The sequence below is a fragment of the Nothoprocta perdicaria genome, unplaced genomic scaffold, assembly GCF_003342845.1.
Source record: "Nothoprocta perdicaria isolate Ctin4 unplaced genomic scaffold, notPer1 scaffold_17, whole genome shotgun sequence".
Lineage (NCBI taxonomy): Eukaryota > Metazoa > Chordata > Aves > Tinamiformes > Tinamidae > Nothoprocta > Nothoprocta perdicaria.
The window spans coordinates 6314390-6337091 of NW_020454871.1; the positions used below are offsets into that span (position 1 = coordinate 6314390).

Below are 22702 nucleotides of genomic sequence, written 5' to 3' on the forward strand. Positions count from 1 at the left end.
CATTCAGTTTCCTACAACAACCCATAGCTTTTTGGTGCCATCACAACTTGCTTTGGCAGCAGCAACAACACAACTGTGTGGAGCAAAAAGCAGTTCTGGGTTTCTACCCACAGGGGCTCTCCCAGACACAGACAGAACAGTAAAGATAGATATGGATGCAACTCAGCCTGTAAAGCACAGAATTACTGCTTCCCATAGCAATGCCCAACACTAAGACTTGTGCTCAAATTCAGGAAGGAGATCAGGCTTTTGATAAAGATGCTTACACAAAATGTACAGGATTCTTGCTCAGTGTCTGACTATTTAGACACACTGTCCCAAACCTCTCTTGAAAGTTAAAAGGAGTTTGTTTCTTTGACCGGAGCTAAACCTAAGGGATCGCTCCATAGAACAAGCTCTGAATCTAGTAAAAGGTCATCAAGAAAGCAAAATCTTTAAGATAAAAATGTTATCTAGGAATATGTTCTGTCTTCCTCTCTTAATTGAGATTTATTATCTTGAATAATACAGGTCATTGGATACCGAGAAGGAGGAATAGTGCTTTTCATATTTTTATGCTCCTAGGGGTTTTCCTTTGTAAATTGTAAAATTGTAATTGTAAAATTAAACATAGTGTATGGCCTCAACTCCCCCATTCAACTGACGTTACACTTCCAATCTCCTTCATGCCTTACCTCCAAAATCTTGCTGGAAGGAAGAGCGCTCAGCATAGGTCAGAGCGACACCTCATGCATTTGACCCGACCGCTCCACGTGAGGCCCGTGGAGCAGGAAGATCCATGGAGAACCGGCACACACTGCCCGTGTCTCAACCCACGTCACTCGCAGGCGCCCAGCTACCTCACACGGTAACACTGCACTTCCACAGGCAACAGGCACATTCTGATCCAAATGTACAACAAAAAACTATTGAAGAGTTTTGAGGAGGAAAAATGATACTTCCTTAATACTTTATAGATAATGTTGTAAAGAAAAATAGCCTAAAAACCATGAAAGATGAATGAACTAATTAAAGCATGATAAATTGCTTTTGAGAGCTAAATAGTGAAAAACATTTCCTTTTAAATTGAATAAATGTCTTATTAAGATAAATTACTTCATATTTGCAACAAAATACAGCTTTCAGGATTGATTAAAGATGATGCATGGTTAAAATATTAGCTGTAGCTTAATACATTTTAAACAAACTATAGATATTTGCGGGTTTTTTTTATGCTCAAAATCCTGAATTTGGATTTAAGAAACTGGTATGACTTTTTACCCCTTGAAATTTCTTTTTACCAAGAGGTTGAAAACCCTCCCAAATCCAGATAGAAGGCTCCTAGGTAGAGATTCGCAGCTAGTTTTTGCAGTCCTGTGTTTCCCAGGCACAATCTCTCTCATATTCTGTTGATCTTTTCATTTTTAAATATACCAACCAAATGCTTCATTGCTAATTTATAGAAGTACAAATACGTACTGGGAAAAACGGCCCACCGGCTAGGGGCAGAAAATGAGGTTTACCTGAGGTTTATTTTAACAAGTGCCACAGCAGACCTTGATTTTTAGCTAGGTGGAATCAGGAGAATCCTGAAACAGGGACATCTGTGGATAAAGCAAGTTTTGTTTTCCCTTTTTCTCAGCCCCGTGGCCTATACATCTACTGCACACAGTGCCTGGCTGATGCAATTAGCTTTCATTAGGAGGGAAAAAACACATTGTTCACAGAACACTGACTGTAACTGTACAAAATTATATTGCCACTTTCAGTGTTGTTCCCAGTCTCGACATTAGGTTCCTTTGTGTTTTTCTTGCCCTTTTTCAAGTTTTCACTTGTGTAGTGAACAGGATTTCATTCTGTTTGCACAAATCACATCCCAGTGAAAGTCAACCAGAAATTAGAGCTGTTCATACAGAGCAGTTCTAACATTTCCTCTACAGAATTTCCTTTTTAAGAAATCACAATAGGCATTAAAACATTTTAAGACAGTCTCAAGGGGAATCCTTCACCCCTGTTCCAAGGCTAATACTATAATGGTATAAGAAATCTAATATGACAAATATTTTTTCACTTGAGACAGGAAGAATATGTTTAAGCAAATCCAGCACTGTATTCACTTCCTCAATATTGATCAAATACAGCAAAAACACTCCACCAGAATCACTGAAAAGACTGTGCAAAAATGCACAGACCCTGCAGAGGGGCTGGAGAACACAAGTGGAGGGAAACAAGTCCTTTTTTCCCCAAACCTCCTTTCCTCTGGGCAGGTTCTTCACTCACTGCTAGCCCCACACCATGGGCTCCCCCTGCTCACATGTTCCCCAGACCATCCGAGATTCATATGTGGACTTTTTTGACATCTGTCATATTTGAGCAGTGACATTTAATATCAGTTATGTATAACTGATACATAATCAGTTATTTATGAATTCCTGAGACAGTATATCTGCTATTAAAACAATATATTATAGGAGGGGTTTTCCTCTAAGTAGAGGCATTAACAAAACCTAATACCTCTCTTATCAGGTTCAAAAAAGGGGTTTAGTCAGTCACCTTTTGCCTCCTCAAGTTCTAGCAATAATATTTCCCATTATAGATTAGCATCCAACAGGGCAGCCAAAGGACTAAATGGAGTAAATGTGCACGAGTGCCAGTGCAAGGACTAGCCTGTCTCCTGCGTGGCACATAGGAGCTGCTCTGTGCCCCACGGGAGAAAAATAACCTGGAAAGGTTTCTGTCCTCTTTGTGCAAGGAAACAGCTCCCAGACCCACAAATGCAAAGCCACGAGAGGATATGTATTCAGAGGTGCTTTCCAGACAGAAACATGCAATATTATTTGCAGGAGAAAGTGCAAGACTTGCTACGCACTAATGGCTTCCAAAATGTTAATAGCTCAATTGAGAGAGAAGAAAGTAGATTTTGAGATGAGGAAAGGGGGCCATATTTTCCAGTTGTACGGCTGAGACAACCAACGCAGTGTACAGCGGTCTCTCCTCGTGTGCTTAAAAGGTTACTGTTCCCTTTGGGTAATAAAACTGTCAAGCTACTGGGACAGTATGTCCCAATATGGTGATTTCTATCACCAGCCCTATCAACAGTTCCAAACACTTCAAAGTAAATATAGATATCAGAAATAGGAAGAAAAAAAGGCTGATATAACAACTTCCCCCTTCAAGAAGCATCTTCATGATAAATCTGCACATTTCCATAAAAAGTTTCCAAAACAAAAAAAAATGCATAAACACCCTAGAGAATCAGTAACTTGACTGATGCAGAGTTCTAAGAGTCACAGAGTGCATCAGCCCCTTCCAAAGCAAGTTTACTCAAATCCAAGACAAGTTTAGTGAGTTTACTCTTTACCTTGTGTCTCTGTTATTAAGCATCCCTTTTGCACAGATATATCCACACACTTGCCTTTGAAATGTGGCAATTCAAGTACTTGATCTTATCTTATTCCACAAAAATAATGCAGCATTTGCCAAATCTTAGAGGCCCTCTACCTTTGCTAAAACTCTTTACTTCTCAGCACGTGATACAGTCTCACCCTTCAACTTCTGGTTGCCCCAAATGAACCCCACACTCCATCCTCACAGCTCACACCGTTGAGCTTCCAAGCCTCTTTTTCCCTAGGGGAGGAATTCCTGGGTGCTGAGGACACCCAGCATGGCTGTTCACACCCACCTGGAGAAGCAAAGGTCAGCTCAACTGTATTTAAGTACATGTCCTCTACTTAAGGGTTTTCTTAAGTAAGGATACCTGCTGTTTCACAAGCATCACAGGCTTGCTGATAAGTTAGCAGAGAAAACTGACTAAATGTATAAACTGACACTTCAAATGTATATATGCTTTAATAACATGAGAATATAAAATATATATATATAGCTTATACAAAAACCAGAAGTCCTCTCAAGAAGATAGCTCCTTATCTCACATGCCAAATATGTCCTTACTACAGATAAACATTAACTCACTGTGGAAAATAAGATGAAATCATAGAAAATAAAATGGAAACAAAAACATTTCCATACCCACAGTCAAAAAATATATATCTGCTCCCCAAAACCTTTGTCCAAATATCCAAGTGTTCAAATTCAAAGAAAAAACAGTGGTTAAAATTATATGCTAGCCATAATAATTTAATTATTTTTCTATTGATCATTTTTATTGCTATGTTTCACACTTTATCTTATTATTTATTGGATACTATAATGAACTTCTACTGCTTTATTGCATTGCATAGTAAACAATGGAGCAAACTACAAAAGCTGAACAATAAAATTAAGGTGACTTAGCAATAAGCCAGTAACCTGGATTTTAATTAAGTTATGGGAAGCTGTTTTTGCAGATCGTGTAGCAAGATGGCATAGTCTAGGAAAAGGCAAGAAAGGCAGTTCTGCCTGCACAACAGAAACAAGGACGATATTCTAGTATTTTCTTCATCTGTAGCAAAAAGATGGGGGAAAAAACCATCAGATAACAATCTTTTCTCAGCACAATAAATACAGATCACTGATACTGTAAAGGTTCTAGGAAGAAAATGAAAAGCAACATTGCTATGGATTCATTGCCTTCCAGCATTCCTTTGGGCTTTCATTCCTTGAGAAAGCTACAAAACTCAAAATAATAACGGGAGAAAACTCTCAACCACAAAACACCTCATACATATGGCCTAGAAGTATTAATGAGTGCATAATAAATATTTGTACACCATTCTGTCTATGCACATGTGAAAAGACTTTTCAGCTTCACCTTGCACGATATGTCACAGCTGGGCAACACGAGTACTGCACTTTCCCATTCCCCAGGAAGGCGGCATTCCCAGGCGAGCTCAAGCCAGCTGCTTTGCCCAGCCCAGGTATCTCCTCCTTGTCCCTTGTCTGCCTCCCCTTCAGCCACTCACAGCCTTCTCCTCTCATGCAAGAGCCTCAGTCAGCAGCTAGGGCTTTTACAGATACCCTCTAAGCTCCTATTTCAAGTTTCACATGATTTTAGCCAACACTGGACATCTCCAAAACCAACATCTGCTGATAGCGCAGTGAGTTCTATGCAAAACCCAACAATGTTTGGTAGCTATTTTGAGATAAACCCATCCTCAGCGAGTGCTCCTTCTCCCTCCACCTGTCTCTGTTATTCAAACAGTTACTTCCTTTTATTTCAACCACAAAACAGAAGCCCACAGCATAAAATCCCCTAATTCAAGATAATGGAAGAACAGAATTATTTTAGTTGCTGGCAACTCCTTTTAACTTTCTGAAGGTAGAACTATACATCAAATATTTTTCAGAAAGACTATATTCTCCTGCCTATACCACAATATTGCTATACCATAATAACCCAAACAAGTTGGGAGACCAAAAGCTTGTTGTTCACACAACAGCCTTGCAGATCTTTTACTCCACGTAACAAAGAACCAGCAATTCAGCTCACTGCTTCATGATCTAAGGTACAATTACTCCTTCTCCCTGGAAAACGTGCACTATTGCAATACATCACAAGTATCGAGACACACACACATCCTTTCTCTTGAGACTAAATATTAACTTATAAAGTCGATGAATATACATGAGGGCTGAAGAATGGAAAGCTAGCAACATTGTGAGCCAATATAACACAAACTGTAATGACAAAGTGACAGTGATGTCTGAGATGACAAACGACAACATTCATATTAATAAGTGCCAGATGACATTCAATCACTGTCCAGCCTCAGCTGCACTAGAAGACACTGCGATGCTTAAGCCCAGCAGTAGAAGAGGTTGGACAGTTTCTAACAGCTTCCACAGCTTAAAGTCAACAGAGAAGAGACAAGGTTACACACATCCGTAAAGAGCTCCTTTGCTGGAATACATCAGCAGAGAAATTACTCAGAGAAGCTCTAGGTACTTCTAGCCAGTCTAGTTAAGGTGCATGTTCTTTTTTGCATCCATAAATTGCAAGTTCTCCTTTCACATACAAAAAGGGAATGGAAATGGATTTTTTTTCCATTTCAACCTGAAACGGCAGCACGAGAAACCTCTACGTCTTCCACACCACTTCTTGAGTGGTGCACATACTTGGTCAACCAAACTGCAAGGTGCTCAGCCAGCAGCACTCCAGCTCGGCATGGAGAAGCACCAAGGGATGTTTGCATGCAGCTACAAACAAGAAATTGGCCACGCAGGGTAAATACTGTTCCTTGCCTCAGCAAAAGGCAAGCAGAGAGCTTTCTGTGCCTGAAGGAACAGAGTATATGAAATAGTTTGGGAATATCATATATTGGAAAGTTAAAGGGAAACATAAACAAGAACATTTTGCATTAACAAAATGACAGGTGCTGCACATACTTTTTTTTCAACAACAGAAAATACCCAATAGATTTGCTATTGTAGAAGATAGTAAAATAAAAGAAAATGTTGACTAAAAGAATAAACTGCTATATCCTGTTTGTTAACTGCAGTAAAACACATGAGCAGTATTTGAAGACTGTGATAACCCAGATGAATTATAATTTTGGTATTCGGAGGCACACACTTTCCAAATATTCAAGCCGCATATACTTCTGTTGCATGGAGCCATGTGCTGTATCACGTTCGCCTGCAGAATTGCTCATAGCACATCAATAGGAGAGCTAGACACTTCCAGACACACGCAAGGGAAGAAAGCAGTAAATCTGCAGCAAGTTACAATTCCTTTAAAAGCCTGCTAATAATCAGGTATCTGAAAGTAAAGAGTTTAGCCTGAAAGAGCTTGTTATTTATGTTTTGTTTCTTTCCTCTCCCTATTTTTTTAAAAGGCCATTCTGACAGCATGATTGAAAGACTGGCTGGGCCCTGGCTAAACAAGCTATTTACCTCAACTCCAGTGAAGTATAGAAACAGTTTGTACACAGCCCGTGCTCACACTTCCAGAGCTCTTTTAAAGCCACAAAAACGTACACATCTAGGAGAGAAGCTCTACCACGTCTGAGGAAACATTTAACTTGGATTTAGTGAAATATTTTCTAAATATTCAGCAATTTCTTGATTGTGGGAAGCTCTTCTGCGTTTAATTGCCATGTTGAAATAAAATATACTTGCCAGAAAATGAGTCTTACGATGAGTTAATGAGTATAAGGATGTAGTTCCTTTCTGACAATATTTGGGTTCCCTTCCTTATGGAGAAGGACGATGCTTCCTCAGGTACTGATCCTTCCTTGATTTTGTACACTGTCCCAAAACACACTGTTGTAGAGCCAAGACAGTCTCAAAGCACACAATCTCAAGAACCTATCAAAACAGCATTTCCTTTTTTAAACAAATTGAGGTCTATATTTGATATTATTTAAGATTATCAGTCTCAAACTTTCTCCTCGGGGCTTGAAATCTTTGCCATAGGGATGTACCCGGGTTGCCTGTGCTCTTTACCAACTCAGGTCCAGCTCATAGCTCTTCCTTCGTGCCTTGCTGGCTGCACAGATGGGCATTAATGCCTCCCTCATTAACAGAGCCTCAGTTCATTCACATAGCAGAGCACTGCACGGGCAACACAAGTTCCTCGCCTCCCTGGACTTCCCAGTCTCCAACCCAGTTTTCTCCAAGACAACCACTTTTCCTGTGACTGGAGCCATTCCTCCCCGCTGCCACTTCCCAACGTAGCTGGGGCCATGGCCTGCTGTAACCTGTGTCCCCAGCCCTGCTCCACCACTGCCCCTGCCCAGGCTGCCCTCTCCCCTAGCGGCAGGTTTACCTGGCAAGGTCCTTCACTGTCACCTCCCAGTCTGCTGTTGCTTGGAGCAGTTATATCCCACAGCATATTTCTTTCTATTAGTGTTTTTCATGAATTTTTCAATTGGGTTCTGCTAAAAACACCTTTCCCAAGCCTGAGTGAAAGAGATTAAGGGGGCAGGGGGATGCCCACAGTGGGTCTAATAAAATAAATGAAACACTTCCAGGAAAAAAAAAAAAAAAAATCTCTCAACTGCCAGGGTATTTTTAAGCCTGAAGAAAAATGCCTCTAACAGAGGTACAGAAAGGTACCGGCTTGTGCTCCACAGGCTACAGGGCAGTGCCAGGAGCCAAAGCTGGCTTTGCAGAGGGGCAAAATCAAAGTTAGTTCATCCCACTACAAAAGGCTTCCCTGAGGCTATCAGCTCAGATGCTCTTCAAACAAACTCCAGCTGTGTCCCCAAGCTTCTCTGCAGGCCCTTTATCAGGGAAGGAAATAAAAAGTTCCTCTTTCTCACAAAAGGCCAAAATACAGATTTTCCCCACCCCCCTGTCTTCCCTAGAATACAGGTATTGCATCTCACTGTGGCTTTTAAAGGCTATTCATTTAGTTAATTCCTGAAACTATTTTCTAATGTGTTAGGTTCATGAGAAAATGCTCTTGCAAAACAATGCTAATTGTATATGTTGTCCATATATTGAAGATAAGGGGAGTGATCCATCACATACTAACCTTTTCAAGCTCCTTATAGGATAAATGCTAAAGACAGCTAAAGGATCTGGACTCTAAGCTGCTATTATCGAGTGAAAAAAAAGTAGAATATATACTACTGGAACAACTCTCCAACTTTGTTTCATAAATAAATATGCCAACACTGGCTTTCCAAGATGCACAAAAAATCCCCTGGAAGTGCAAAGAAGCTCTACAGTCCAAATAGCAACATAAATTGAAGACTTACCTGAAGTGTGCAGCAGGTAGAAACTTTAACAATGTAAATACTAAACCAAAAAGTAAAGTATGACTGCAAACAAAACACTTATGCAGCTAATAACCATGATTTAAAACATCATATAGAAATTAATAAAGCTTTTCAAATTTTAGATGATTCCAAGTTTTTAATGCACTGAGAAATGTTTCACCTTATCAATGTATTCTGATTACAGCTAGTACTTAAGTTTTAGAAAAGTGTTGTTAAAGAATATTTTTCAAGGCACAATGTCCACAACAGATTCCAACAGGATGAAAATAGGGAGAAAGTGATGAATCACATCCAGAGAAGAAAAAATATAGTGGACAATAAAATTATCGAATAGAGAGAAATTATGAACTGAGAGGACCAAAACAAATTATTCTTATTAAATCAATTAAATGGGAATGGAAGTAATGGATTATTCTACATGTATCACTAACATTTTAAGGAGAGTTTCTAGCCATGAGTCAAAACTAGAGATCTGCCAAAGGAAATATCAAATATATATTGACTGTGTCTACTTGTACAGCTTAACTAATTCAAAAGACCAAAATCATAGAAGTATCTGTTTCATTTAAAGAATTACTAAAACCATTTTAAAATATGATCACTAGCTTCTGAGAACTTGAGAATTAGGTCCCGACATTCTGAAGGAGGATAAACACACAGAGCATGGAAGAAATGAACTGAGACCCTGGCCAAGCCATCTCCTCACGTGCTCAGCACCTGAAGAGGACCTGGATGCAAAGAAGCTACTTCATCCACTCTGCCTTACGGGCAGAGCATCTACAACCTTTCCCCACCTGCTCTGCCTTCACTATGCCACCAAGGCTCAGGGCCATTCATGATCCAGAATCACACTTTCCTCCAGAAGTTTGAGACCTGTCCATCTCAGAGACTCTTTCCAGATTTACATCACTCAAATCTTCAGTTCTTCTGAAGATTTGAAGAGAGCAGCTTCTATCTCCCAAAAAAACAACTTACTGATGACCAGCACCCAAGTGTTCCCTTGTGTTGTACTGGCATATAAATCTACAGAGCAGATAGAATCCCATTGCCTTCATCAAGTTGAGGAGCACTACTGGCATGTAGTACTGCACCCAAAATGCAGTATAAAAATCATCTAATGCATGAACTACAGAATTCATGAGGAGCATTTATTTTATGCAAATGTAGTCAAAATGTTCTAATATCCAAATGCTTAAAATGGTTAGAAAAGCTGGTGAAGCAGAACAGTCACGGAAGCATTTTTTCCTCTTCCTTGGCAAAAGCAATGCAGCTAGGCTGGATTTAGTATAACACTGGGCTCATCAGTGCAGTATAAAATTCCTGTTAGCACTGGAAAATAGCTTTCCATGTTGATGGGATGGATGTATGATAAGCTGCATGGTATGGCTGCAAATTCAGCATCGCTTGAAAATTGAAAGTTGGCAAAGGTAGTCGCACTACCCCTGTGAGACACTGAGACACTGCCACGGATGAGTAAAAGCATGCAAGGAAGACTAGCTTCCTACAGAGAAGGATGCAGTGTGTCTTTTCATATTCCACTGAACTGTGCAGAAGTATGCAAAGATTGTGCTGACATTTATATTAAAAGCTTTCCTTTCAAGCTCCTGCAATACCACCTACCTTATCAGCATTAAAAACACAGCATATATTATCCATTGCCACTTAAAAGCCTGCAGAAAATAGACATACAGCATTTTCTACCCTATTCTCCTTGAGTTATTAGGCTGCCTAGTTCTCTCCCATCTGTGATCTGATCTCTCTGATGAGATTCACATGTGTACAGCTTGGTGAGAGTCAAATCAACAAGCAAGGCTGAGAACAGCTTGGTGAGGGGAAAGGGGACTTCTGGCTGGCTCAGTTGCGCTCCCATGACCCAAATAAGAGAGCTGAAGAGAAAAAAAGGTCAAAACATTTAAGTTGTGTTACACGTGTGAGTACACACACTGCACACAAGCCAGCTGCTTGTAGCACAGCAAAGCCTCTCATCATAGAAAGTTCTGTTAGCAGCACTGAAAATACACCCCCTTAGAAACAATCAATCAAGCAGGCAATTAATGGTAAGTGCAATTGCTCCATTTAGGCCCTAATCACTGATTGTGACCATGCAGCAGGTATCTGCATGGCTAAGTGCAACCACTTCCACCTGTAATTGGTTTCACAGATAAAACCATAGGTGCCAAATTATAAGTTAGAGGAGTTAAACCTTAAAAGCAAAAAGTCATCAGGGACTGTCATTGGGAATGTGCTACCTGTCTTTGATAGTCATTAAGCCACCAACATTTCTGGCTCCCAAGAAAGGACACACAATAGGTGGAAGCAGTTGTTGGCACAGAAGGGTCTGGGCTGCCTCCAGGCTCTGTTATCCTGGATTCCAGGAGCTGAAGGTGGACGCCACAGACCCTGCGACTGGAGAAGCGCTGAGCACATCTCTGAGGTACAGACCTACCAAGATTCCCAACACTGATCCTGTTGATTGCAACATGAACCAAGCAAGGTCTAAAAACCTGGAGGAGGCAAGGCAGCTCTCAGCCTCTTATGTTTAAGTTAACCAATAACGAGTTCCTTTGAGTCCAATCAATTAACAACGTGGATGTGGGAACAGCTAAGAGGAGCTAACATTCACACCTTGCTAGTTCACGCTACTAAGAAACAGCTACAGATTCTTCACCTGTGTTGCAAAAAGCAAGTTCCCCTGAACCACTCCAGGCTGCAAACTCAGGGGCAGGGCAGCCGACCCCCAGCACACACCGCAAGGAGATATTCCCAACAGCGATCCCAAGCTAGTCTCACTCCCACCTCCCCCAGTCCCCGAATGGCTACTGACTAAGTGAAGGGCATTTCACCCAAAGTGGGTGGACACTTAAAATTTCCTTCTGCACAGGCAAAATCCACATCTAAGGTGTCAAAAGTATGAATTGTGAAGGTCTCTTTCATGGCTGTTGCCCTATCAGCATGGTCTAAATCCTTTTTACTCAAGTAACTTAATCCATTTTTTATCCATTTATTTTTTGGAGTTGACTATTTATTTTCCACTAAGCAGACACCTCCATTTGTTAGCTTTATTCCATCAAAATGGGAAACTGTGTACTTCTCAAACACGTACGTATCACTACAGGCATCATGTGCCAGATCAATCAATGGAAGAAAACAAAAATCAATCTATAATTTTATAATTTTGCTCCTCATTCCTCCATTCAACTCTGACCCACAGCTTGCATTAGAGGGATTTTCCCTTTTTTTTCCCTCCTGAGATAATGAATTTATTATCCAGGAACCAGCTCCCTCAAGCCCTATATAAAACATTAATTATTCTGCTAGAAAAAAAATCACAACATAGCTTATTTCCTTATTTCCTAGCTTACATGTGCTAAGAATCAGTGAAAATGAAGTTAGTATTTTAAAATATGACCAATTCTGGAAAAAAACACTAGCTCATTCATCAGCATTCCCTCTCCAAGGCATACAAGACAGCATTCAGCACAGCCTCCTTTACTTACAGTTGCTTAGATCTGTTGGCTCAGCCCTTCTAGTAAGACCTTTGCAAAGGCTTGGCTTTGCGTAGGCTGAGCGAAGAGCGGGTGATAGTCCCCACATGGAGCCAGGCAGGCTGTAAGGGCTCCCCCCACAAGCTTCTCCTGCTGCATGTCTGGAAGAAGCTTAACCTTAAGCAGAAAAACATGACCCAGCTGCAACTACTACATATAAACTAACAAGCAGCACATGAAATCCATCAGTTGTACCATTAGCCATAATCATGTGAAGACAAGCAGTAACCATTAGCATGTGGGAGCACCTTTCACAGCCTAAGTCCTCCTCCCAAATAAGATGCTATCCATTTTTCCTAATGGTCAACTGCTTCATTCCTTCTCTCTTATTAGGCTTGTGCTAATATTTTGACAGAGAAAACAAACAGTAGATGGGGACAGTGAGTGTAGAGATTGTAGCTGTTGGGTGATATTTGGACAGCAGTGTTATTCTGAAGATAAGCTGCTGTATAATCTGTATAATGTTATATCATTTTTAAGCAATGTAGCTTTGGTCCAAAACAAATTGCAGCAAAGTCAAAGCTCATCTAAGTATGATTTACAGACAAGAACAAACAAGCTGGCGAGAAAAGATGAATAATGTGCAATTAAAGAATGACTAAGATCATGTATGGCAAGCTGCCTTAAGATTTGGTCATTATCTGATCAGTGAAAGCATACTGGTTCAATAAAACTCTTCAGAAATAGAAAAATAAAGTAGGAATATACTACTACATACATACAAATAAAGCAAGAAAAAATGAAAATCCAAACTGGGTGAATGAATAGGTATCAGAAGCTAATCATTAGTGCCGTACAGCATGCAGAACACCTAAGCATTATGAGAGTTTCAGAATAAAAAGCCCTCTGAGTACAAAATCTCCACTTATCTTTTTGGAAATTGTGGAATTTATACAACTACAACACCCTGTTCTTACACGGCAGTTCTCATGAACTAGTTTTTCAAAGAGGTCAGATCAGAAAACTGAACCCTAAGCAACTACAAATCTATCTGGGAAACAGGAGCACCAATTTTATTTTTGCCAGCACATACCATGCATAAGAGTTGCCACCCAGTACTTGCTGCAAGCAAATACCTTGGGCTGTTTGTAACTGTTTACCTGACCCATTCACACTACTTGGTTTTTCTGTCTTGATTTCCTCCTCTATAAATTTCCTAATAGATGCAGAAGAATGTTGCTATTAAAAGAAAGATTGCTCAATTGGAAACAAGTATAAGTTCCAGAACTGAATATCCCAGGATTCTCCTTTTGCTATTTGCTTAAATAAGCAAAAAGTTGCTTTGTTTATACCAAGACTCTCTAGATGTTTAAGCAGAAAAGCGTGGGTGATGCAATCGCATCCTAGCTGCCTCTGCTAGGAACGACGGCTGCATCAAGGGCTAAATAAGAAATCTTTACTTATTTCAATACACTATAGTTTTCAAAAACTCCTTTCCTCAACTGATTGGAAAATCATTCCCACTCCCTCACAAAAATCATTACAAGTTAAATGTATTTAGTAATAGCTTGTTGGACACAGCTGAAAAAAATCACACACGAGGCTGAACATACTATCATTTTATGAAAAGATATGGCTTTGCTTGATGAGCTATATGCAAAGTAGGCATCCGGGAATCCTTACTACAGTTTGGGGATTAATGCTACTTCTCTGAAATTTTAAAAATTACTCTACATCTGTTTGATATCTTTTATAGTCAGTCTCCCACATCCAAGTATGACTCACAACCGAGTTTGCCAGCAGTTATTAGCCAATTATGCTCAGTTCATCCTTTCCTGTGCATCTTTGCCTCCATTATATATTCTCGCTGCATTTTAATGTGACCTGCATTCCACACTAACGTATAGCTCATAACACAGAGCCTAATTTCTCAGAAACGCTGAACTTTCCAACTCTAGGGAAAAGCTACCACTGCCCAACTAGCTAGTCAGCCTCTTCCACAGCCAAGCAGTCACTGCAGGGGTACAGCCAACTGCAAAAGAGCAATACCTAAAGGCTCTGCCTTTAAACACACACCATTAACCAGCCAGAGGGTTTTCCTGGCCTCCCCCAATACACAAGCTTACACCAAAAAGCTCTGCTGAGGGATACATGGAGCCCTTAACCATCATCGCTGCTACCACCAGCTCCTCTGAAGAGGAAGGGCTCCGCTGCCCCGAAGGGCTGTGTGGCAGAGAAGAGCAACACCACTGCTTTTCATTATACTCTGTCCTTCGTCACCACAAAGTGTTTGTTTATCAATAAAAAAACATGATAAATATTTTATCATCATGGTTTCTCTTACAGTAGTCATTTTTCAAAGTGTCAGTATGAAGTGGCCAAATAAACTTTACAGGGTAAGGTGCTAAAGCAGCATATTTGCTCTGTGGTAAATGAAGTCTTAACTTAATAAAATATATATAAGCATAAAATGGACAAACTCAAACTGGAGTGCAAAATCTAACTGAAAGCATTTATAAAAGAATGTGTGTTTATACAAGTCCTTAAATATTAAAATGACTTTTAAAAATTCTAATATTAATTTTCATAATGTACATCTTGAAATGAAATCACTTCAGAGCAAAATTACACTGCTTCTTCCCGGGAGTTATTACATTACATTCTTGGACTACCTCTAAAATTCTCTCTTCTGCATTATGATTCAGTTGCATTATTTGCTGGAGCAGTACTTGCCAGAAATCTGTGCAGCTGGGTATCAACATGCCAAGGTGAGAACCCTGAGCACAGGTCCTAAACCAACTGATGGTGCTAGGTTCAGTTCTAAGTCCCCAAACTGCTGGGTGACAATTAAAGCATGACACCAAGACTAAAAATAAGCTCTTTCTGACCGTCTTACATTGTTAGGAAAAAAAAAGCAATGTTAAAAAAACTACTAAAAACACATCAGTTTGGCTGGTTGGTGAAACAGGGCACTTCGAAGTGATTCCTTGAATAGTCAGCAGCTGGAGGAACAAAAAGCCTTATTTTTATATACTTCAATTTACACAATAAAGCTTAATCAACCACTGCCATCATAGCCTTTTTTTTTCCACTCCTCTTTTGGCATGAAAATTTCAAGTAGTACATGCATATATTATTTGTAAGAGAACATGCCAAGGTTGTGTCAAATGTGTGTAATGGACACCCCAAGAACACAGTTAGCTATGAAAAGATATAAAACTGAGGTAGAATGATCTGTTAAGCTTATTGTACCTTTCTATTTTGAGTTATAAGGACCAAGTCTGACAGCTTACCAGATAAACTGGGGAGCCTCTCTTCCTTCTGCTCTCTACTTGTAGTTTTCTGTAATTATTTATTGATGTTACTACAGTGGAGTCACCTACTACCCTGACAATATTTTACAACTCACTGGTGATCTAAAAAGTAATTTATTGTACTGGATATGACTGTAAAGGATAGGAGAATATGACTTTTACAGTGCCAAAATAAGAAGCTCAGTTTCAGCGTGGGTCATTTGATACTTTTAAGCTCATTTAGAAATACAAACTCAAATTTGAGTTTCTCCTCTGTATAGAAAGGTGATGGTCACTGTATTTGTACTGTACCATCTTTGCCTTTCAGCCATGGTCCTCATCACAGTTTGCTGTGTAAAGCTATACTTCATTTTCCTGACCCTGGACTCCGAAATTATAATCCTAAACATGGTCACATCTTAAATAAAACCAGGAATTTCTAACTGTGCCAAGCTCAAGCCATCTACCATATATCTTAGCTGCAGAAGCCTTAAACTCCCATCTTCCATCCTTCATGCTACTAAATCCTTCACCATTAGGCCAGTCCAGAAAATCAAACTTAGCCAGAATTTTCCCTGGCCCTTTATGATGCTCCCTCCCTGAAAACTCAAGGCCTACTGAAAGTAAGTCCTTCTACAAACCATGAAGTAAGCCTAAGATTTACTCTAAGTCTAATTCTAGCCTGCTCTGGAAATACTCATAAGCCCTTCTTTTCTGCTGCCAATTTATCCTAGCAAGACCTATAGAACCCAAAATAAACCCACCAAAATCCGGACAGCATCTACAGCTCTGACACTAGCCGTATACCTACACCAACACAGGACATCCCAAAGAACAAGCCCAAAGCTAAATGCACCAGCTCCTCTCTGAGCCTCGAAGCTCTCTGGTCAGGCCCTCAGTCCTCAGCAGGAACATGAGATGCTCACTGAGACTGACACTGGACTTGAACCTAACCCACACTGCAGCGAGGCCAAGGCCTCTAGCCACACAGCACTACCCTGGACATGAGGATCTTGCAGGATGGAGCAATCAAACTGTTTCAGAGCTGCACCCCAACCCTTAAACCCAGAGATCCCTTCCAGCCACTAGAGACCTGCAGCACCTTCATCTTAGCCCTGGGGCCTTTGACCATTACCCTAGTTCTTTCACCACTTCTGTCATGAATCATAGGGTCACTGCAAATACAAACCAGGCCTAGTGCCTCATCTCAGGAAGACAAAGCTTCTTTCACCTCTGACCTAGCCAGCTCTAAACTTTGTTTTGACACAACAGTTTCAAGCACTAATCCTAACTGAAATCTGAATTGTATTTAACCTAGGGATTTTACCCGAGTGATGTAAAACTTTTGCATCCATATCCTTGCTGAACTCCATTCCAGTTCTCACTGAGAGTTGGACCAGGGATGCCCCTGCTTATCCATCTCAATGCAGGGACTGACATTGCTGGGCATTGGTCTGTGGCTTGGTAGAGAAACAGCAGAAGATCTTGATTTATTATTTGAACTCACAAGGCTGCATGACGAACACAAACTGTGCAGCAGCAGTAAAACCTACCCTACTCATTTCTCAGAAGACTGGACGATGCTTGTGGCCAGGGTTTGAGAGAGGCTCGAATTCCCTGAGGAGGATCACCATTTATTGCTGGATCTTGAGAGGCACCTGGAGCTGGAATGAATGCTGAGGCACACTGACGTGGGCCATGCCCTTTATGCTTAGCTTCAAGCTAACATATATCCAGGAGATTGGTTAAATCTAGAATTAAAGGTGATTTGGGAGACAGAGGTTGACGATCTCAATTTATTGAATACTTTTATACTTGTAAATCTTCTGAAATCCAGGAATAAACTTACCTGCTTAAATTCTGCTTTCTCAAATACCAGTCCCAACGATTTCATTAGCCCTAACTGTACCCTTAAAATAAATCTTGTGATTCTTACTCACCCTCACTCTAAGCCTTTCATTCTTCTGACTAAACCATCTCCTTCATATTAAATCCTACGAAATCCATAAAGAAATGTAGCTACCATCACCCTGTAGCCCCCATTCCTAATCTTTAACACATCCCTAACTTTAATACCACAGCAAAAAGATCTTACACCTCCTCAAACTAAGCACAACCCACTTAACCTGCCATATATCATTTCTCCCATGTGAAGTCTTTGCGCAATTCAAAAAATGAGCTCCTCAGACACTTATCCATATTGCTGTTTTTATAGGTTTGGGAATTAATTTTCTTTAGGGTGTGTGTTTGTGCATACATCTTGAGAAGTCTAACTAGAAATATCATCATTTTTATAACAAAGTTAAATATATGGAAGGAGGAATATTTGATTTTGAACAGAAAGGCTTTTTTTAAATGGAGTAATTAAGGCAATATTGTAGAACATTAATTTGCTAGCTAGAAATGTTTGTAGCTGAGGTAATGAGGATATTTGAGCTTCAAATGTTCTGATAAGATATTTGTGTATTCACCCAGAGTTAAAGATAAATATTTCAAGATGCTTCCCAGATGAATCTTATAAAAATGCATATGGCTTTATGCTCCTATTACTATCGAACTAATGTAAACGCAGTAGTAACTTAGGATGTCTTATTCTATAAGTATACATTATCATTATTATTATACAGATAAGTGAGCGTGTATTTGCAACACACTGTGGGATGAAAATATACATCTGAAAGATTCCACTTGATCTTTTTTCAAAATGAAATACCTTCTAAATCCTATTTCTCAAAAGCCAAAGGAGTTATGAATATACAAACTAGTCCATTCAAATATTTACTTGAGTCCACTCAAAGCTGCATCTCAGGTTTTTTTTGCTTGTTTTTTAAATTTTGGAAACATTCAGTGTTCTCTATTTTACTTCTCAAATGCATCTTCAAGGTCTCAGTCTCACAGTGAACTACGTGTCTGACTGATTTTTGTCCTTGCAGCTAATAAGCAATAGATACTTGGTCATGTACACTGGCCATGACTATTTTTCAAATAATGGTACAAAACATATTTCAAACGTCCAAGTGTTCTCCATACTTTGGTTGAAAGACTCAAACTTCCTTAAGTTCATTATATAGAATGAGGAGCCAGTCAGTATTCATCCCCTTCTGCCAAACACAAAATGCAGTTGCTGCCTGCCTTGCCCATCGTCGTGTGCTCCTGCCAGTTGGCCAGTCATGAACATTGGTGCTGTTTGGTCTTCAAGCAGCTCTTCATTTTTATGTACAAACATAAATAATTCCTGCATAAGAAACTTTAATTGTTGATACTTAATATGATTTAGACATAACCATGCCATGAGTTATTCTAAATTCTGACAATTTTTGTGGACTTTAAATAATGTTTAAATGGAAGCAGTAGCAACCCAGGTTTCTGAATCACTGATGTTGCAGTTCCAACAGAGAACTGCAGCGTCTGCAGGCACATCGGTAGAACGCAATTTAGCTAAAGAAACAGCTAGCACCATATGACACTACCTTTTAATGCCATCCATACATTGCTCAGCATAAACATGTTTGGTTTATGATATTCTTCTAATTCTTGAACCAGCTGTTAACCCGCAAGTCAGCAGTTCACATGAGAACAGCTGTATTTACCTTCTCTTTTTCTTTTTCATCTGTGCTGATTAAGTGGCCAACATTTCATTCCTGTTTCTTCCCAACTTCTAATGAGCTTCCAGCTTTAAGGGCATAAAATTACTGTAGCATCCTAACAATCACAGGATGCAGATACCATTTTAAACCCTGTTCTTATGCTTCCTTTTGCCCTGAAAACGTGCTACTGTTGTTCCCACAGTAGAAAAATGTTTTCCCAGGGAAAGTGCTATGAAGTCAGTTCCAACATCACAACATACAAAAACATCCTCAGGGCACAAGCGGCTGACAAACAGCATCGGTGGCATGAAAGGACAGCGCATCTTTTGTAGCGGCAGCATTTTCTGCGTGGGCACTGAGACTCAGCTCTCTCAAGGAACACACAAGGACCCTGTTGCAGCGATTCCTGGGAATGCCGGTGCACACAGATGTACATTTCGGCTTACATAATATACATCAAAGGCAAAGTATTCAAATAACGAGGTAGTCTCAGCTCACTGCAGCTTCTACCAAAGCAAGAACCCAGAGTCAGCTCCTCCGTCATCAGTACCTGTCCCTCCGGGAGGTGCAGAGAAGGGATGCCAGGCACGTGGTGCCGCTGCGGAGCGGCCGTGCTCGCTGTGCCCGCGTGGGTACTGCCTTTCCTGCTGCTGCACGCGGGGAAAGAGGGAGAGCAGTAACTCCTTTGCTGAAATGCAGTCACATCCACAACCAGGTGGGAACCTAAGCCAGCTCTAGCACTGCACCCAGCCCATTAGATCATATTTTAAACAACTTAAGCCCTGGCTCAGTAACTAGTCATCACCAACATTTTTATTATGCTTCTAAATAAGACATGGGTGAGTGAGGGTGGAAGGCAGCTATTCTCCCAAACACAGATAATCTCTGCTATGGCAATAGTCATCAAGTCTGGCACCCCACCAGTCCCTTATTGTATTTGACTTTTCAAAGGTTCATGCCAACATTCTATTTAACTTCCATCTACATGGAAAATCGCCAAGATCAGGCCCAGATCTTATTTTGCTCTGATACAAAGCAATAAACACACACAGTTTTGTCCAAGTTCATACAAAGAAAGCTTTAGTTTCGCCACAGACTTAATCTACGTTGTGAATTTTCAGTGAGCTCCCCAAAGAGCCAACCGTCACAACTGTCTAGCTTTCGGAGCAAACATTTCCCACAGCCAAGTTCTCATGCTTGATTAAAGATGTGTGATAGTCACAGGAATTTTGAAAAAGCAATAAAAGCAGAAACAGAACAAAACTCAAAAGAATTTCCAAATTAAAATTAAGTATATGTATGCAGATGTGTAATCTAACCCAGATCCTTATTTCTTTTCAGTATTCTGATAAAATGCTCCATCAGTATTGAACTAGGATGAATAACTTACTGTTCTGCACCAGTCTGATATTCCCATCCTGAGCTGCCAGCCTTGCATGAGAATCAGGGAGCTTCATTTCAAAGCACTCAGAGTCTTGCAAAAATTACCTCAACAATGAACTGCAGCAAGCTAAAAGTCAGATACATATATATTAAAGAAAAGCTTATAAAGAATATCCTCACAAGAGAATAGCAATCTAGTCTAATTCGAACATAAAATTTACCTGAGCCTTCTATTGCCTTTCCAATTGTCCAAGTCAGATCAAACTTCATTATTTAATTAGCCATAAACAATTTTAAGAAACAACTTACCAACTTCCACTCAGATCAACCTTTCTGGATTACAATAATTCAAAAAAATATTGTGACAAGAGTATATTCCTAGAGCATATACAGAGAGCTGCTATTCTACCTTGTGATTAAGTGCTGTTCAAATACACAGGAGAGCTCAGAAACATATTGTACAGATTCAGGGTGATCTAAACAGTAAGGCGCTATAACTCATCTTAAAAAGGTGAAACTGGATGAGAGAACAAGCCAAGGCTGACTGGCACTGGCAGGGAGCGCGATGCTCTATGGAACACGTGGGCACGGCTGCGGGCCGCACGCTCCCGGCCGGGCTGGCTCCGCGCACGGAAGCTCTCCCCTTCCTTGTGCACCCGCCAGCTGCAGGAGCCAACACCTCGCGCAGGGCGACTCGCGCTCCCCTCCGCGCCCTCCCCAGGGCTCGGGCCTGCCGAGGATTTCCCTCGTTTCTAACGCCATCAGTTTCAGCCACATTTCACAACCTTTAAAGTGCATGTCTGAGAATGGAAAATATTAAAGTGGGGTCCAGAAGAAGAAGAATACCTAGCCGTTTGATGATCATATTGGCTTAGAGAACAAGCTTGAACTGTTTGAAATGTTTAAAATTCACTGGAACTACATACGTATAATGAACATCATTCTTTCAGAAAGGTAAATGTTTTGCTAAAGTATTATCTGACATTTTGAATATCCTAATACTTAATTTCTTTAGGTCAATTCTTTACTAACCCGACTGAGACTTTTTTTCAATAAACAATCAGATTAACATTAAAATAAAACCTATCATGACTATTAAAAATATTACAGGCAATTACTAAAGACCTTAATTGTAAAGATGAACTCACCTTCAAAAGAATAATATTTTGTCTATGCATTTAAACTGTGCTTTTATTCCCATCAGTGAGGTGCATAATAATGACTCCGGCCATCTCAAAAGCTAAAAGTCTATAATTGAACAATTATTAGTGTCACACTGCCTAAGGGCACTATTTGTCAAAAGATTTATATGATGGGCAATTATATCTACTCAGCCTTGAAGGATAGATAATATTATCTTCTGATGGAAACAAATTACCCTTTACATTTAATTTTTAAAATTTTAGAAGTTCAGCTTCTCTGTTTTATTAGTTAGACCTTCCACGTAACAGATACTGAGAAGACCTGGTTTTCCGCTATAAAACATCATCCATTTCACTAGGGTACAGTATGGAAAAACTGCCAGTGTCAGGTCACCACAGAAATCACTAAGGAAAGACAAGGCATAATTCACATTTTTGGACAAACATACTTGGTCTTGCTAAACTTTCAAAATGTAGAGAACTTCATATCAAGCCCCTAGGCAGTAGAAGGTAGTAGAAGTGCCATGAACACACAAAAGTTCCTCAAACATTTCCACATATTTAAGCACTTAGGTAACCCCCTACTATGTAAATGGCACTATTAAAACGGATGCGAGGCCAAATGAATGCAGGCATCCAGGTCCAAAATTCGTCCTTCTTAAGCACTTTATAAGCTCAAAAACATACAGAGAAAGGCCCTGTCACTCCTCCTCAATATTTGACTTTATCTTCCAAAGATAAAAGAAATAGCTTGGCAATCCCTTCAAATAAAAGCTGGGGATAGACTCCTGCAATATTAGCCATTTTAAAAGGCCAATATTAAGTTAGGTAAAAAAGAGCTTTAGGAATATCGACACACTGGTTTTGCAATGAGCCCCAGTCTGGAAGAGACTGGTAAGTAATCCATCCATATATATATGGATATGTGTGTGTGTATATACACACCTATATATAGGTATGTACACACACACACACACACACACACACACACACACACACACACACACACACACTTTGCCATCACAGACACCATCAAGACTAAGAGCAATTAGTTTTGGAAGTGTCATCATTATGAGCTTTAACTACTGCCTGTCCTTGGAGAAAGGAACCACACACTGGCAATCCTGCGAGACTTTTAGATCAGAAATGCCCATAGATCTCCGTAAAACA

The 22702-nt window shown here is 40.1% G+C and overlaps 1 long non-coding RNA gene across 2 annotated transcripts in view; it reads right to left on the bottom strand.

The window, feature by feature from the left end:
- LOC112944535 overlaps nt 1–22702 on the bottom strand; it is a 64525-nt gene that overhangs the window by 28862 nt on the left and 12961 nt on the right. The window contains exon 1 of one of the 2 annotated variants that reach the window (XR_003248786.1): nt 12140–12182. The exons of the other annotated variant lie outside the window; for it this stretch is intronic. This is a non-coding gene — a long non-coding RNA (uncharacterized LOC112944535). Of the gene's footprint in view, nt 1–12139; nt 12183–22702 lie in introns of those variants that run through there. 2 annotated transcript variants of the gene reach the window in all.